This window comes from Brassica napus, chromosome C8 (assembly GCF_020379485.1).
Source record: "Brassica napus cultivar Da-Ae chromosome C8, Da-Ae, whole genome shotgun sequence".
NCBI lineage: Eukaryota > Viridiplantae > Streptophyta > Magnoliopsida > Brassicales > Brassicaceae > Brassica > Brassica napus.
Genome location: NC_063451.1, coordinates 20,642,844 through 20,662,462, shown reverse-complemented (window position 1 = coordinate 20,662,462; position 19,619 = coordinate 20,642,844). Strand labels below are relative to the sequence as shown.

At 33.3% G+C, this 19,619-nt stretch overlaps 1 long non-coding RNA gene across 1 annotated transcript; it reads left to right on the top strand.

The window, feature by feature from the left end:
• The first annotated feature begins 899 nt into the window (after positions 1–899).
• On the top strand, positions 900–3,239 carry LOC111208622. Its single transcript, XR_002660517.2, has 3 exons — positions 900–2,121; positions 2,238–2,286; positions 2,683–3,239. It is a non-coding gene; the product is annotated as an uncharacterized LOC111208622 (long non-coding RNA).
• Positions 3,240–19,619: the final 16,380 nt, after the last annotated feature.

Genomic DNA, 19,619 nt, shown 5'->3' with positions numbered 1-19,619 from the left:
TCAGGCTGGTGGTTTGACCATGGATCGAAGGGGGATCGTTGAACCGTTCATCAGCACATAACCGAGGTAGAGTCACGGAAACATGTTAAAAATGCTACTACTAATGCTGAAATTTTAGGGTTATTCGAGAGAGACAAACATTTAATGTGTAGGCTTGTGAATGACTAGAAACAGAATTTGTGCATCTTTCAATATGTTTTTTTTGTACTTTTCAAACGAATCAATTTCGTCATTCGTAATGCTTATGTTCACTAGTATTTGTGTACCCTTGAATTGATGGATAGATACCATACATTAATGAGCAGTGTCATAACAATTATACTCACCGACCCTATGGAACGCTCCCACTTGTCAGAAATACGTAATGCTTTTCTAAATTATTGGACTTAAACATGTCGACTGTTTTAAATTTTTTTTTGGTTAAATAGAAGCTGTTTAAATTTTTAAAGGAAATTTTGCATAAGAAACCTTCAAGATGACATTTAATTACAATTTTTAAAACTTCGAAGTTGTTTAATTAGTATATTAAATCATCGAATTCACTTTTGTATTATAAAAATTTTAAATTTGATTTATTTGTTCATCAAGTCAAAAAATGACTTGTTTACCAATAACTACAATGACAATTTATTTTTATTTTATAACTGTTTAATTAATAACAGCAATTAACAATAAATAAAATATAAAAAATAAATCAAAATTCAAAAATCATTTTCTTAGAAAAAAAATCAAAATGTTTTCTTAAAAGTTATATTTTTTAAGAAAATTATTTTTTTTTTAAATAAGATTCTATATAAAAAAATAAAAACTTTAAAATTTTCTGAAAAGTTAAATAATTTTAGATATATCACCATTAACAATAATATTTTTATCATATAGCCAAAAATAATGGCAGTTTCTGACATATTGACAATAATGGTTCATGATAAAGATTTTTGATATATTCAATAATAACGATGAAGGTTGTAAATATATAACCAATAATAATATAATAAAATAAAAACTTCACTTTCTGAAATTTTTAATGAATATTTTTTTATATAAAAAGTTGCACCGTTGATGGCAATTGTTTCGGCATCTCTGCTATATAGAAACTAAAATGACAAGCTTCTGTTTAACCAAAAATGACAAGCTTCTATTTAACCCATCAATCAAAGCATAACGTCAAGCTTTCAATATTTTTGTCCAGCCACCTCCCCCACTTTCAGGTTCCTTTAATGCTCTCTAATCCTCTAAAGCACCTTCATGACTACTGACTCCCCATATTACTCACTCTCTCTATATAAGCTCCATTCACATCTTCACAAAGAAGATAAAACTCATCAGAGATAATTGATGAGAGTGATCTGCTTTTGAGCTCGACGGATAAATTAAGGCAATTTTAAGTCTCGATTTTACTTCTCAATGAAAGCTTTCAATTTTCCGCAATTCCAAACATCTTTATAAAGTACAAAAGATAAACTTTCATTTGATTGAAATGTGTGTTTCTAAATGTCAAAGAGGTTACGAATGTTGAATAGACCCCCCAACTCTATGCCTAACAAAACGCCAAAATCAACCTCTAAGGCCCCTTCTGCTACTTTTATTCAGGATCTTCGCTTTAACTACACACTGACTGAATTCAACCACCGACAGGGTACGGTTATGCATGGGTTTATCTCCTTTATATCGTGTAGACATGTACAAAACTGTGCTGAAGCTTATCTTAAGTTGTAACGAATTGTATTTTTCTTTGGATCTAATATAGATAGGTCGAAGCCTGAAGTAAAAGAAGAAGTTTAATACAATCAGTTGTTGCAAACATCAAAGTTTTTTTCTTCGTATATTTTCAAACAAGTAGATGAAGCTGTCCAAAGAGATATGTCACTTTTCATCCTTCTTTGAAAGAAATAAAGAAAATTAACTAAAATTTTGTTTCAACTGTTTTGAAATCTGTTTTTCTCTTTCTCTTTCGACTGATATCATTTTTTGTTTCCTCACTTGATGTTGGGATGCCTATTAAATACAGTTTTTTTAAAAAAATTGAAATGTTTTTGGGTCTGTCTTAGTCAGGAGAAAGAGTCCAAGAAGCTTCCACGAAGTATCTAGAGTCCAGTGAAGTTGTTGATTCTCTCACCGAAAGTATTGTTTATGTTTCCAATAGTCAACATTACCTATTGCGGCAGTTTTTTTTTTCCTATGGAATACTCTCATCTGTTTCTCACAAATAATTCGATTTATAATATTTTTTAATGTAGTTCTGGTTGCTTTGAATGAGAAGAATGACAAGCCTACGTCTACTTTTGAGTAAGTTACTTGACATGTATTTTGTTTCTAACTGTTTTATATTAGTTTCTCTAAAAGACTATCATCATCTTTAGTCCATGTTCTAACGTTTTAGTGAACCAGGTGCCAGATTATATGAACTAAACCTAATATAAATAAGTGAAAGAGTGAGCTTTTAATCATGTCCTCTAGAATTGATAGGAATTTGGGTTAGATTTTTGAATCATAGGCATAGCTTTCCTTGAGAAAATTATATCACAGTTTTTATTTGTTTTCCAAATTCACCAATGCAGATTTGCAATGTTGTTTCTGTTAAATCTTGGATTCCTACTATATGATGCTTACTTTGGTTTTGGTTTATGGCAATCCGCGCTCTTGAGTGTTGTTTTTTATGATCAAAGTTTGGTTTTGCCTCAGAATCATTTAGCAAAAGCTAGGAGGTCCTTCAGTCTCTGACTACGAGAAGCTTCACGCTGAGAAGTCTGAACTTCAAATAAAATACAATGATCTTTTGGCTAAACAGCCGGGCACCTTCACAGAGGTATCATATCATTAAACAGTCTATATAGTAGGACATGATTCCATTCTGATGTAGCTCCTTAGTACTGGTTTTACCATAGTTTTTCACCATCCATAAGCAGTCCATATATCTCGAGTATCTAACTTTATCCACAGCTCAGTTTGGTCATGTACGAGCTCATAGGGTTTAATTAGTTTGGCATATTCTATTTGTGGTCATTGTTACAATTAGACACAGTGAAGAGCCTGCATTCACGAAACTCTTCAGTAGATGATGTAAACAGAGACGCCATTGAAGACAAACACACTGGCACCTGTGGCTGATTTTGTATCTGTACATGTAGTTCTCATTGCAATAGCTTTTTTTTTTTAAATCTCCAGTGTACTTTTAGTTTCATATATGCACGTAATGCAGGAAAATAAATATAATAACAGAAGCTGATCAAGCACACATAGATGGTAAAGATTGCTATTTTAAGTTTCATTACTGACATCATTGATTACATCATCATATCTGATATGAGTAGGCCTGAGACGGGTCGGATATCCGGACAATTTTAAGGTATCCGGATCCAGATCCTTATCCGGCGGATCCATAATTTTGCTATCCTTATCCGGATCCGGGGTTCTCGGATATCCGGGTGTCGGATATCCTTCTAAAAATTGTAATATCCGGCGGATATCCGGATCCGGCGGATATCCGGATCCGGATTTGGATCCTTAAAATAAATAAAAATTAATATTAATATATAAAAAATATTAAAAATAATTTAAAAATAAAAAAAATATATAATGTTTTTAATTATTTCTATGTATAATATTACAAAATTTACATAAAATTTATATATACTATTATAAAAATAAAAATATATTAAATTAATTAATTTTTATATATAGATATTACTATTTTTGAAATAGTTATTAATAAAACCTACGGATCCGGATATCCGGACTAAAAAAATTAAGGTATCCGGATCCGGATCCGGCTTTGACGGATCCAACATTTTACTATCCGGATCCGGATTCGGCCCCTCCGGATATCCGGATTTTCGGATCGGATCCGGATCGAATCTCGGATCGAATCCGGATCTCGGATAAAAGTCCCAGGCTTAGATACGAGACTACCATAATCTTTAATCGAGTTTTAGTGAACCAGATGACAGCTTTTATGTACTTACAGTAAGTCCTGGCCATTAGGGTATTCGATTCGGTTTCGGGTAGGAACCATTCGGTTCCGGGTATATCGGATAAATCATTCTTGTATCCAATAGGTACTTATGAAATTTCGGTACGGTTTTGGTTCGGTTTTGGTTCGGTTGGGTACCCGTTTAATATATAAGCAAAAAAAATATATACAAAATATATTAGTTAACATGTTAATCTAAGTAGTCTAATGGTTACATATATGCATATTCGTCGATCCAACTAGAGTTCGAGTCATTAAAGTGTTATTTTCATAAGTATTTACTGTATTCTAATATAGAAATACCGAATATATGTATAATATTAGAGAGTGCATAAAAGATAATGCGGTCTCGTGGTAACAATGTTCTCATTCTTTCCGTCCAACATGGGTTCGAATGGGGTTGATGACATTTTACCTTATATAAAAAAATTAAAATTTATTTTTTCGGATATTCGGGTACCCGTTCGGTTCACGGTTCGGTTTCGGTTATTCGGATATAGAAATATATGAATCATTCGGGTATTTTAGGGTTTCGGTCCGGTTTCGGTTTCAGGTATAAAAGTACCATAAGATTTTTCTCCAGCCACTAGCTACCATCATTTCTACGTCCAACTTTATCCCCTATATATTAAAAGAGAAACATTACAACATTTTAGGTAGTCATGTATTATCACCACAATGAGTCTTAGAATTATTAAAGAATTATGTTGTTCTATCAAAATATATAATAAGCTTTTTATGAAACTAACCATAAATTTATTATTAATTTTTTACATTCTTTCCTTAAATAAAAATTACGGAATTGCCTAATAAGGCTAAAGTATATATGAAAATTAATGATTTTGAATAATAAATATTTGATAAAAATTAGTGTATTCTCTATCATATTTGTTCAATTTTAAATTAATAAAATAAATTAAAGAACTACATTAACCATATAATAAAAATTTAGATTTTTCTGTATATATTATATTTTGATTTTTTAAAAACGACTATAAATTACTAAAACTGTTAAAAATCTCACATTCAATTTTTTGTGATCCATGGTTTAAGTTTTTTTTTAGTTATGATAAAATACAAATGATTACAAAATCATATAAGTAAGAAGTCTCATTTAATAAATATCAAGTGTAAAAGATATATATATATATATATATATACATTAAAATTAAACTATATACCATATAAAATATATAAATATTTTAATTTTGAAATTTTCTTTGAACAAATATTTTTTGTAAAATCTATTGAACAAATATTGACAACTTAATATTTAAATTTTAAGCTTAGCCTTGATTTTTTAATTTTTTTATAAATTACTAAAACTATTAATCACACAATAGAAATTTTGTTATCATTGATTTAAAATTTTTCTAATAAAAATATACAAATGATAAAAAAATCATATGAGTAGAAAGCGTCATTTAATATATATATCAATACAAAAAATACACAATATATATATATATATATATTAACGTTATTTAAAGTTAATTATATACCATATAAAATATAAAAAATGAAGTTTGAATTAATGAAATTTATTTATGTGTTCACATCAATTTAATTATATATATATAATAGTTACTGATTTTTAATTATTCAATATTTTTTTTATAAATATGTAAAAAAACATATAATATATTAAAATAGTATATATAATGTTCGTTCCGCGCGGATCTTGACCTAGTAGTTATTATTATGGACTTTTGTAAACAATATCATATTTTTCATTGTTTTAGATAAATATAACTACGACCACAGTATTTAGAAAAAATAGTGAAGGTTAGGAGAAGCACAACAAAAAGATAAACATTCAAGATTCAAGGAAACTACTACCATAATTTTCAAGGGTTTCGCCTATCTTGAGCAACAATAGACTCTAAAATATATCCATTTCAAAAAATAAAGACAGTGTCGTCCCGTGTATTTATGTGGCTTAAAGCATTTGGAAAAATGTGGCCCTTATAAAATAAGGTAAGAACTAGATTAAGATCCGCGCCTTGTGCGGGATAAACATTATATATAAAAATTATTTTATGTATTATATGTTCTTACATATTATGAAATAATAATATGTTCTTACATATTATGAAATAATAAATATATATTGAATAATTAAAACTCAGTAACTATTACATATATAATTAAATTAGTGCGAATGTATAAATCAAATTTATTAATCCAAACAATTTTTTAAAAAATTTGATAGGATATGTAATTAAATTTAAATGATATTAACATACATATTATATTTTTAATATTAATGTCTATTAAATGATGCTTTCTACTCATATGTTTTTTTGATCATGTGTATCTTTAATAACAAAAACTTTAAATTACTGATAACAAAATTTTCATTGTGGGATTAATAGTTTTAGTAATTTATAATTTAAAAAAAAATTATCAATGTTAGTTCAAAACTTTTATCAAAAATAATTATTCAAAGTAAATTTTGAAATTAAAATATTTATTTATTCAATATGGTTTATAGTTTAATTTAGAATGATATATATACATTTATATTTTAAATTTTAATGATTAATTAAGTTAGACTTTTATTTATATTATTTTGTAATCATTTTTATTTTGTCATAACAAAAATTTTAAACCATGGATCGCAAAATTTGAATGTGAGACTTTTAACAGTTTTAGTAATTTATAGTCATTTTTAAAAATTCAAAATATAACATATACAGAAAAATCTAAATTTTTTATAATATGGTTATTGTGATTTTTTTTAATTATTTTAATAGTTTAAAATTAAACAAATTTGATAGAAGATATATTATTTTTTTATCAGATCTTTATTATTCAAAATCATTAATTGTCATATATACTTTAGCCACATTAGGCAATTCCATAATCTTTATTTAAGAAAATAATAAATGACATTAATAATGAATTTATGGTTAGTTTAATAAAAAACTTATTATATAATTAGATGGACCAACATATTTCTCTAATAATTCTAAGAATCATCCTAGTGATGACACGTGGCTACAAAAAGAAGTTGTAATGTTTCACAAATAATATATAGGGGATTATTTTCATAAGCTTTGCTAATGGTGAACACACGAATTTATTTGACATCAAAGTTCAATGCTAAATTGATTAAAAAATTTGTTTTCACGGTCAAAACAAAATGAAAACTTTTTAATAAAACAGAAAAAAAAACAGGAAAACGAATATCAAAATGGGAGTTTGAACTGGGGATGAGAGATATATATCTTTTCATTTGACAATTTAAGTTATATCAATATGAATGTACGTGACCAATTTGTTTTCTAAAGATATGTGGCCTTTTTTTTGGGCAACAGGATATGTGGCCTAAAGCTAAGAGCTTGATTAACCCGGGGTTCTTAGGATGAGATTCTTAGCGGAAGTTAAGAAATTGTTTTTTAACTTTTAACTAAAAAAACTAAGAACCGATTTTTAAAGAACCCCACTCTAAGAATCTCGGATTAATCATGGTCTAATGCTTTATGTGCCTTAAAGAAGGAACGGGCCTGAATAAAGACCTTATAATACACAAGTACCAAACTAAAGAAATAACTAACACCGTTTATAATTATCACTGAGGGTTAAGAGCATGAAACAGAACATTCAAGATTCAAAGAAACTACTGTCGCTATGTGCAGGAGACTATCACCTACGTTGATCTACAAGAGACTTCAAAATACACCGATTTCATAAAATAAGAGATCTTATAATACGTACAAGCACCAAACTGAAGATAATAGAGATGACAAACACTGTAAACACAAATGTAATGTTCCAATATTAAAAAAAAAAGTATCCACCTGTTCATCAATGAATATTTTAGCAATCAGTTTCTATAATCTCACAAAGAACACTGAGAGAAATGTTGCCAATACACCTTAATAGAACATTTTTCAACTATAAATGGAGCTGAGATCTTTGTTTCCAATTTATTTACTTCTACGTGTATACCACTTAACTTAGTTTGTCAATTTTCTTTTGTAATAGTATCGATTTATAAAAGAAAAAAAGTTAAGAAAGGATATACCTGAACAAATCCTCGGCCAACAATTGTATCAGGTCTATGCTTTTAAGTTTTAACCAATGAAACTATTCGTTACTTTTATGTTTTTCTCTCTTTTTTGTAATTCCATAAATGTATAACTCAATAACAAACAAATTTGAAAAATACATACCTATGATACAAAGGCTTTCTACTTCCATCTCGCTCTCTATTTCCCCTGTTTTCGATATTACAGAGCAAACCAGATTGATTGCTTGTGTTGAGAGAAGAAGAAGAAGATGTGGAGAGGAAGGATTGAGTTAAAGAAGATCGAGAATGTGAACAGACTTCAAGTCAGTTTCACTAACAGACGTAAAGTGTTGATGAAGAAGGCTAACTATCTTTCGATTCTCTGCTCGCTCTTATCGTCTTCTCCAACACCGGCCAGGTTTACCATTTCTCTAGCCTCATGTAATCTAAACACAACGATTCTTTTCATTTTGAGATTTTGGAAAAAAATCAACTTTCTCGGTTTCTTGTGTCCAAAGAAAACAGAGCCGATAATAAATCTTAGGGTTTTGTGTATTTAAAGACTCGAGAAGATCTAAGATTAGTAGTAGAGTCGATTATGAGCATAGCACAAAACATAACACACTAGAGATTCAAGGAAACTACGACCACAATTTTTAAGAGTCTCTCACCAACGTTACAAGAGACTCCATTATACATCTATTTCATGAAAAATAAGAGACAATTTTTTTAAGCAAAAATAAGAGACATTATATACACACAAGCACCGATCTAACTAAAATTAATAAATATTTTTTTTCTAAGCAGCATAAAGACTACTAACAGTGATCACTGAAGGTTAGGATGAGCAGAAAACATAAACATTCAAGGAAACTAACTACTATCACAAATTTCACGAGTCTCACCTATGTTGATCAACAATACTCTAAAATATATCCATTTCATAAACGAGAGACCTTATAATACATGCTAGCACCAAATAACACCGTCTAAGATTAAGAGCATAACACAAAACAGAAACATTCATAAATTTTTTTTCTTTCTAAAAACTACTACAACAACATGCTAGAGTCTCTCGCCTACGCTGATCTATCAGAGACTCCAAGACAAACTGATTTTCACAAAATAAGAGACTTTATAATACATACAAGCACCAAACTACAAAGATTCTAACACTGTTAATAATGAGCAAGGAGGTTTGGGAGCATGGAACAAAACAAAAACATTAAAACTGCAAAGAAACTACTACCACAATCTGCAGGAGTCTCTCACCTACATTGATCTACAAGAGACTCCAAGATACATCCATTTCAAAAAATAAAAAAAAATCTTATAATACATTCAAGCACCAAACTAAAGAAATAGAGATTACAAAACACTGTAAACGCACAATATACTGTTCCAATAGTAAAAAAGAATCTACTTGTTCATCAATAGATACGTTAGCAATCAGTTTCTAGAACCTCAAGGATGCTAGATCAATGAGAGAAATGTTGTCAAGACAACTTAATAAAACCTTTTTAGTTATAAACGGAGCTAAGATCTTCATTACCTTTACATATCACTTAACTTAGGTTGTAAATTATAATAATGTAATAATACCAGTTTATAAGAAAGAAAGTAAGGAAAAAAATATACCTGAAAATCCTTGGAATTAGTGAGGAGGATATGAACAGTTTGTGAAGCACATACCCACATAAACGAAACTATAGCTTTACTTCATATTTATGTCACAATCTTGTGATTTTCATAATCGTATTAACTAAATAACAAACAAGCACACACCTGTCAAAGAATCTGCTACACTTGAAATTGGCTCCGATCCCACTGAAGCACATATATACAAAACCTGAGGAAATCACAATTATTTAGTCTTTACTTCACGCAAAATGATTCATACTTACCTTGTGAGTTTTTAACGTTGCAAGTGGTAAAGTAAGGAATATGTTAATATTCAAACTCTTTTTCATAACTTTCTTTATGAGATTGATCGTCTTTTTGTATCCCATAGTAAGGACTTTTTCAAGCCGCTTCTCACAGAAACTTTGAAAACGAATTTTCTAACACGTTAGTAGTGCAGTAAAGAATCAATTATCGGCCCATAGTCTCTGACTTAAACCTGGCTTGTTGGTCGTTTTTATCATCCAACAAGTCAAGAACTGACTCAATTTTTTGTTTCGTAGTTTATGTCTAAGAATTGGTTTGCCATTGTTCGTTTTTACCATCCAATACGCTCAGTGTTTGGTTCAAAGTACCTATCCTCTAAACTTGGTATTGTTGAACGTTTTTACGTTTTTACCATCCAACAAAAACCAAGAATCGACTTGGTTCATAGTCTTTGTCTTAAAGACTTGTCTAAACCGTTGATCGTTTTCCTTGTCCAACAAGCCAGGCGTAGTCTTTGTCTAAATTCTTTGCCAAGGCTTGTTGTGAAGTAAGGAGCATATTTTGATAGTCTTTGTCTTAGACTCTTTCCCTGGTTGGTCTTTTCCTTCTAACGATTTTCAAGCCTTGTGGTAATGTAAATAATTAGTCTCTGGCTCTGTGTAAAGACTTCTTTAACCGCTGGTCGTCTTTACAGCAGAAAAAACTCAGAAAACCTAACCACAATATTTGTCTAAGACCTTTCAAAGCCGTGGGTAGTTTGTTCCCTTCCAACACGCAACTTTTATTAAGCCGTGGGTAGCAATATTGTCCAAGAACTCTCCATAAGCTGTGGATATTCAGTGGGTAGTTGGTCGTTTTATCCACCCAACAGATTCAGAGCTTTTTCTTGTCTAAAGACTCCTTGCTTAAGGATATTTCTCAAGCCGTAGGTAGAAATATTGTCTCAAGACTCTTCTTCATAAAGCCGCAGGTATCAATATTGTCTCAAGAACCTTCATAAAGCTGTGGGTAGTTAACCAATGAATCTGTTTTGATTAACAGTCTTTGTTAAAGACTTTTCATCAAGCCGTGGGTACGTGTTTGTCTAAAGAGTTTTCAATACACAGTCCTTTTGTAAAGACTTTTCATAAGCCGTAGGTAGCAATATTTTGCACTGAATCTTCCTAAGCCGTGGGTAAGTGTTTATCTAAAGACTTTTTTAAGTCACAGTATTTGTCTAAAGACCTTTTCATAAGCTGTGGGTAGCAATATTTTCCAATGAATCTTCCTAAGCCGTGGGTGGGTAACTATTTCCATTCAAGTTGAAAACCAATTCAGAGCTTTATCTTAAGCCTTTTTTGCAAGCCATGGGTAGCAAGGTTTCCGTTATGAAAGACTTTTTTTTAAGCGCTTGATCTCATAGCCTTTGTCTAAAGACCAGTATTTTCTAAGATGTTGGTCGTTTATCCATCCAACAGATTCATTGTCTCAAAGATCGCTTTTTACCCTCTTCCAACAATTCCAGTCTTTGTGTGAAGACGTGTTGTAAACCGTTGGTCACTTTATCCATTCAACAGGTTCACATGAATTTACACTACAAGAAAACATTAATTTTGAAACTCCTCTTGCAACTGGTGGTTGCAAAATTTTGCAGCTAGCTTTTGATTATTTTGCAACTTTTTTGTAACAACTGCAATTATGTTATATAATAGTCGCAAATGTGCCACAAAAAAATAGTGATTGTACTTCAGTTGTTGTTTAGATACCCATTTGAGACATTTTTGCAACTGAAGTGCTTAGTCGTAAAATTGAAGCAAAACCATAACCAATTTGAAACTAAAAAAGTAATTACAAATTTATAGTTACAAAAGAGTCGCAACTTAATTTAAATGATGTTGTTGCAAAATTGTTGCAATGTATGACTATATAGGTGTAACACATGTTTTTGTCTGATGGTAAGTTATTTTAGAGTTTAGGGTTATGATTTGTGGTAGTTAGTTGCAATAATATCCACATATCCGCTTATACATTTATTTTGTAACTTAATTACAACTCTTTCAAATAGAGTTGTTGCAATGTAGTTGCAAAATAATATCAATATTTACAAATTAAGTAAATTGTGATATTATATAAGTTATATTATTGATATGAACTAGTTATTTAGTATCATTACTTAATAATCTAACGCTGTCAAAAAAAAAAAAACTTAATAATCTAACAAACCAACAAAATAAACTATATGTCGAGTCAGTTTTTAAAAATGTGGATGTCTCCACAAACTCACAACACACAAGTAATACATTTGTACTATTTTATATGTATTTATTTGGATTTGGATTGTAAATACAAACATAACAGCCCGTAAATTGGATATAAGAGGACGTGAGTATGGAATTAGTAGCCTTCGTCCAATTTACGGTAACAAGAAGAGAAAAGAAGGCCCTGGAATGTCCTCTTCTTCATTTGTAGACTCACAAGAACAATTACAAGCTGATCAGTGTCAAACTGAAGAGCAAGCAGCCCGCTAATGCTCGATGAGACATTGAAAATGCAGCATGAGCTGCATAGCAACAAAGCCAAATCAGCACTTTAGAGATGGTGCTCAGCTATATGCGAGGTAAAGATCCGGCATTTTCAGAGTATATGTCCGCGAAGTCTCCTACCAAACCAGCACTGTCTATGCCAGCCATAACCAACTACCTAACTTTGTTAGTTTTTGTTTTGAAGATCGAATGCTAAATGTTTTGCCTTTTATGTTTTGTATTTTGGACCTTAAGTTGTAAAGAACAAAATATATTATCCAAATAAAAATTTCTATTAAACTAAATTCTATTGATTTTCGAAATTAGATTAGTTTATTATTTAAAAAATTATATATTTTGCAAAACTAGTTTGCAACTAGTCACAATATTTTGTGACTACATATAAATTTTGTTGTTGCTAAGTAGTCACTATATTTGTGACTATATTGCAACTACTAATAGAATATGTAGTTGCAAATTAGTCACTAAATTTATAACTACATTAAGACTATAAAAAAACCAAAAGCAGTAGCTACTTAGTAACAAACATCTGGAACGATATTGACAAACGTAGCAGTTGCTAAGTAGTTACAAATATATAAATATTTGCAACTTTCTTATGAGTCGTAGTATAGTTGCTAATATAACTCTTTTCCTCGTCACACATTAGTTGCAAATTTCCAACCAATTTGCGACTACTTCATTTTGCGACGAGGTTTTTCTAACCATATATTATAGTCGCAAATGAGTTGCAAAATACATATTTGGAACTATTTAGTAATGAATCTTGTAGTTGTAAAATCAATGTTTTCTTGTAGTGTTATCTAATCCGTGGGTATCACAATCATTGCCTCAAAGACCAGTTTTTAAGCCCTTGATCACTTGTCTAAAGACATGTTGTTCATTGTTGATCGTTATATCCATCCAACACAGTCATAATCTTTGTTTACAGACTTTATTGTAAACCGTTGGTCGTTTAGTCCATCCAACAAATTTATAGTCTTTATTTTCAAGCCGTTGGTCATTTTCGTAATAAGCCGTGGGTACTATCCATCCCCAAACGCAACGCATGCACTACCAACCGACATGACAAAGTCTCCAAATAAGACCAATTCAGTCTTATGAATTTTTCTAAGCCATTGTCTCAAAGACCTCTTTTGAAGCCCTTTATGGCTTTTTTTCCATTCCAACAATCTCATGGCCTTTGTCTAAAGACCTGTTGTTCATTGTTCGTTTTATCCATCCAACATATCTGTAACCTTTGTCTAAAGACATTTTGTTTATTATTGATCGTATTATCTATCCAACGCAGTCATAATCTTTGTTTACCGACTTTATTGTAAACCGTTGGTCGTTTAGTCCATCCAACAAATTTACAGTCTTTATTTTCAAGTAGTTGGTCACTTTCGTAATGAGCCGTGGGTACTATCCATCCCCAAACGCATGCACTACCAACCGACGGGACAAAGTCCCCAAATAAGACCGATTCATTCATTGTCTCAAAGACCTCCTTTTAAGCCCTTTATCGCTTTTTTCCCATTCCAACAATCTCATGGCCTTTGTGTTCATTGTTGTTTGTTTTATCTGTTAATGTAAGATAAACGAGCTACACAAACTAGAACACACAGTAACACAAGGATAATTCTTTCCAAGAAATACGACTAGAGTAATCCTTTTAAAGCACATACAAGTTCTTTCTAAAAGCAATATTTCAACCAAGCTCATGACAAACCTTGACTTGTTGACTTGTTTCACACGTTCACAGACCTATGACAGTCTCTGAACCACTCAAGCTCCTAACCCCTAGATGTTTTGCCTCTCCTTCTCCGGACGTACAAAAACTCTCTATTGCTAAAAGCTCTCTCTGTGTGTTAACCGGCAACACAGTGCCAAAACCCTCTTTATATATTGCAGAGGAAACCCTAGACCTAAAAATCTACCCAATGGAAACTTTCCATATTTTATCCTTTAGAGAATAAGCCAATCTTCCTTTTCTCTTGAGATCGATTGCTTCTTCTTCAAGACTTCCTTTTATCTGGCACTTCATTAAATATTCCTTTAATTCATCTGCCTTGACATGTGCATCTAGGGCTGTTCAATATGGTAAAACCGAACCGTACCGAACCGAACCGAACCGAAATAGACAATATGGTTTGGTTTTGGTATATACCATATAAACCGAATGGATATAATTTTATAAAAACCGTAGGATTTGGATATGGTTTGGTATATAACCGATTAAACCGAATAAACCGAACAAAACCAACTAAAGTAGAAACATGTAAATATGTATCTATTTTATAACAATACATGAATATCTATTTGTTATATAAGTTAAATTTGTGTTAATAACTATTACCATAATGTCATAGTAATAAAGAACAATTTGTAAAAAAATTGAACTATAATTAAATAACAATACATCGCAATTCAGACATCTTATTTTTAAGTTTCTTTTTATCTTTTTGCTTTATTTTAGTATTCACTAAATTAATATGAAGATTATAAATTTGATAGAAAATAATTAATGGAAAATTTTCATAACTTTTTTCTTATCTATAAACAAACAGAGTTTCGTGTTCAATCGAAAAAACATGACTTTAATGAACACTAAATATGGAAGGGTGGAAAAACTTTTCTTTCATGTTTCTGTTTTGTTTCATATTTTTATTTTCAAAATTTCAGGCTCTGATTTTAATTATAGATTTGATTATTTTATTTGATAGTAGAAGCATTTTTATTTTTTTGTTCATTTATTTGAACATGTAATATATTTTTAATAAATGATTGTGTTGACAATATGACTCTAAAATTCATTTTATATGATCTCAAACTAAATAATTATGTTTTTTGGTATAAAACCGAATAAACCGAATAAACCGAAAAACCGACGGTATATAAACCGAACCGAACCGAAGTAAATATGGATTTAGAATGGTAGTTATATTTTACTAACCGAAATACCGAAAACCGAAAAAACCGAACCTAAACCGAACCGATATCCGGATTGAACACCCCTACGTGCATCTCATGACTCGTTCGTCTCATATAGTAGTTCATGTCGCACTTCATGAAGTACTTCAGCTCTGCTACATCTCCGTCTTGACCATACATCTTCAATCTCCCCCTTTTTAATTCGTCGTCTCACATGTACCTGAGATGAAAACAAAGAAGAACAACACAAACACAATTCTGCACCAAAACATAATTTGACACGATCAATGCAACCAATAACATACTTATATTATCCTAATCACGGGTTCAAGTATTTAATACATCTGAGCACGACAATCAGCATAAATAATGCTCCCCCATAAACTGAGATTGTCTAAAAACAAGGATAACAAACAATTGCAACAAGTGGTGCAATCAAAATAAGTATATCAAACAGAAAGAAAACCGAAATGATTGCTCCCCCCACAATCTTGGGTCCTTCTTCATCTCACTCCTCATTTTCTCCCCTGCTTGTGAGCACACGGATTAAAAACTTCAAGAAAAATAAACACGAAATCCTTTGAAGATAGAGAAGTAACACTAACCTGCAACAGATCGCATCAGATCCTTCACTATGTCAGTCAGGGTCTGAAGAGCTCGTGAAGTGTCCTCTAAGGCTTCGTGAAGGTCTTCTGAGGTGAGTAGACCCTAAGGTATGGCAACAGAACCAAGCTCATACACAGTCACCCGACGTGGGCCAGCTCTGTAGCTCGAGGGAGGTGCTGTTGGAGCTGAAGGTAGTGACGAGGTGGACGAGCTGAGGTTCTTCCTTTTGGCTCATCTTTGGCTGTATTCTTGCCCTTGGCCTTACGCTGCTCGTAGATCTCTCCTACCCGCTTATCCTTCTTGTATGTGATAGCACGTTCAACCTTATCTCCAGAGCGAGGTGTCACATGATGCTGCTTCTGAAGAAGTCCCATGATTAACTGCCGAAAGATCAGCCAACGAGATTCATTCTTCTGAATAACACAGAGATTCATGATCTGATTGAAAATCATCTTCCCTGTGGGAACCGAAATTCGCACTGTCGATTTCCGTTTAAATTAGGAAAGTAGGAGAACCCTAATTTCCCAGAGGTCTCAGATATCTGCTAATATCACACGCCAAGCAATCAGAACACGAAGCAATAACAGTAATAAAATAAGAAATCATAAAAGAGAGCAAGATAGTTCTTATTCCGAATCTGCGTTTGAGCGTTTACAACAACGTAAGTGCCTGGGCTACGAGAGCTGTCGGCGAGATTCCTAGTTCTAAAACCCTAAGACGGCAAAAACCTAATTGAGTCGCATCTCGAATAACAAAAACGGAAATTTGCCTAAAATTGCTCTAAGTGCTAAGTTTTCTGTGTCCAGTCCCTCTTTTGCTTCTCGCCTAGGACTCCTTATATACTCGCTCCTAGGTCGGTTTACGCTTTTCCCCTTCTGCCCTTAAGCCGTCATAGCTCAAAAATAAAGATATTCCATTTTTCCCGATCTTCGTGATTATCTTCGAAAACTTCAGATTTATCCGCGGAAACTTAACATTTATCTTTCCCTGTGAACCAAGCATAAACCGCCATACGGCTTATGGGCTATTTGGTTAAGAAATCGTAAGTGGGCTTCGAGTCATGTCTTAGGTCTCTTTGGGCCGTCTTTTGACTCAAAACGTTTATTACAGTTTCTTCGATAAAAATGAACTTTCTGCGGTTTTTATCGTAATGTTTGATCAATGACTTCGAATGACGAGAAACATGAAATGGTTCAACTACGGTCTTCGAGATATAGCATTAAAGAGTAGACAAGAATGCATGGATTCGCGTCGTATCGACGTTTTGGGAAAGCTCGATCGCTTCGTAACGATCGAAACGTGCATGTGCTCGGTCGCTACGTAGCGCCGTGCCGTGCACGTGCATGGTCGCTACGTAACAACCAAACTTGGCTCGAGCTCAGTCGCTACGTAGCGACCGAGAAGTACGCGCGCCCGGTCGCTACGTAGCGACCGAGCCGTAGGCGTGCTCAGTCACTACGTAGCTACCGAGCCGTGTGCATGCTTGGTCGCTGCGTAGCGACCGAGCTTGGCTTGTCCGTGGTCCTATTGCCATACCCGAGCTTGTCCGTGGCTGGTTTGGATACGTGTCCGTTGCTTTGAGACAATCGGTTCTTGGTTCGATCGAGATTAGAACAAGATTTTAGCGCAAGGTTCTTTATAAAGACATTTTTTACGAAGTACAACTTTCGTAAAAAATGTTTTGTGCTGATTTTTATGGAGATTTGTATGTTAAGTTCGTCGTGACCGTTTTTGACCCCAACATTCCCCATGTTTACCCGAGTCCCATGTGCCATTTTGTAAATCAGTCTCGCTCTGTCAAGGGACACATGCGTCTTGTGAGTAGATGGAATCCAGTTATGAGCTGCAATGATCATGAGTGCTCCATAGCATGGTGTGAGGCACTCGTCTTTGGCTTTTTTGATGAACGTAACCCCAGTCATTTTAGAACTCGCTTCTTGCGCCCTTCTTTGATGGAGATGTCCTCAGAAGACGATCCAACAGAGACAACTCTTTCGTTTTTGTCACTTTCTTCCACTTTCTGAGCTGATTCAGACTCAGCTTCACTCTGATTCTTCTCCTCACTAGGATCTGCCTCCTTGTCAGCCACTACAATAGACAGAGGGATTTCTTCTACCTTTTCTTAACTCATAGCTACGATTGGGACATCAGGAAATGAGATGGGTGAGGGATTCGTCAGAGGATCCAGATCTGTAGTCTCGGGCTCACCCTGTGTTGCAGTGACTCCTTTAGGCGCATCTTCTCCGTGAGCAGAGGTTCCTTGATGTTTATCGCTTTCCTCCGATGGAGCCTTTTCTTGAGCAGTGTTGAACGAATCGAGTTCTTCAGTAATCTCTGGAAGAGATGATGCGGCGGGAGGTCGTTTCTCGGCAGAGTTTGATCAGGATCTCCATCAGAGAGTTCCCTCCGACTTGACTCAGATTCTGCATTCTTCTTGCTCTTGAAAGATTCGTCTCGTTTTGCGATTTGCTTTGTTTTCACCATTGTTGAAGTTGTTTTCTTGGTTCGATTGAGAGAGAATGCCAAGAAGGACTGCAGTTTTTTTTTTGATCTGTTAGGAGCACGACATGAGTCTTTTTAGGGTTTGTGACCCACTACTTTCCTTAACGGGGGAGACTCAGCCAACTGGTCCGAAATTGCACCTCAGATCCCTGTTCTTTAATGCTCATCTTTGTGCACCTATAACTTTTGATTTCTCTCATCCAAACACATCAGCATGAAGTACATTCGTGGATTAATAATGTATCCTCAGATTTTCAAGATAGTAATGTAACACGAATCACAACTCACAATTGGCTGACTTAAAAACATATAACACTTTTTTTTTTTACTATTTTCGTGATGTACTGCAAGATGTGACTCATCACTTGATTCAGGTTGCACACATAACTCTTGTAGATTCCACGAACTGGTGCATCCGATTTGTCTTTGTATGGCTAGCTTTCACATTGTTGTGCCTTCATCACTCATGTGGGTTTTCAACATTTATTCGCGCGCTGCGAAACCCCTGTTATTCTCTTTTTTTTTTCTTTTTCTTCTTTTTCTTTTTTTAATGTGTTTGAGCATCTTTCTATAACATTGCTGGCTCTTTTGAGAGCGGGTTGGGGGGGGGGGGCACAAATTGACGCGAAACCTGTACCTCACAGAATTGACGGCACACCAAACCGCTCTTTTCTACAGCGTTCTCAGGTTTCAAACATAATCTACATTATATGTGCACCCTGAACCTGTACCTGCACTAATCTCTGCACAACTTGGCCTAGCAGTCAAGATTACACACTCCAATTGCATTTCTTAGTGTGATAAAGCGATTATATTCAAGAGGTTTAGTAAATATGTCAGCCAACTGTAAGTCAGTAACTACGTGTTCGATTAATACCTAATTATCTTCAACTAATTCTCTGATGAAGTGGTGCCTGATGTCGATGTGCTTCGTCCTTGAATGTTGGACCAGATTCTTTGAGATGTCAATAGTACTTTTGTTGTCACAGTACACCAGAAAAGGACCTTAGCGAATCCATAGTCAACCGACATTTGTTTCATCCAGAGAAGTTGTGAGCAACAGCTACTCATGGCAATGTATTCAGCCTCTGCCATAGAAAGTGATACAGAGTTTCCTTTGACTTACTTGATGATTCTCTTGACTGCATTCAAGTGAGATACCTTGGGCTTGGCTTGATATATAACACACACACCCACGCTGAAT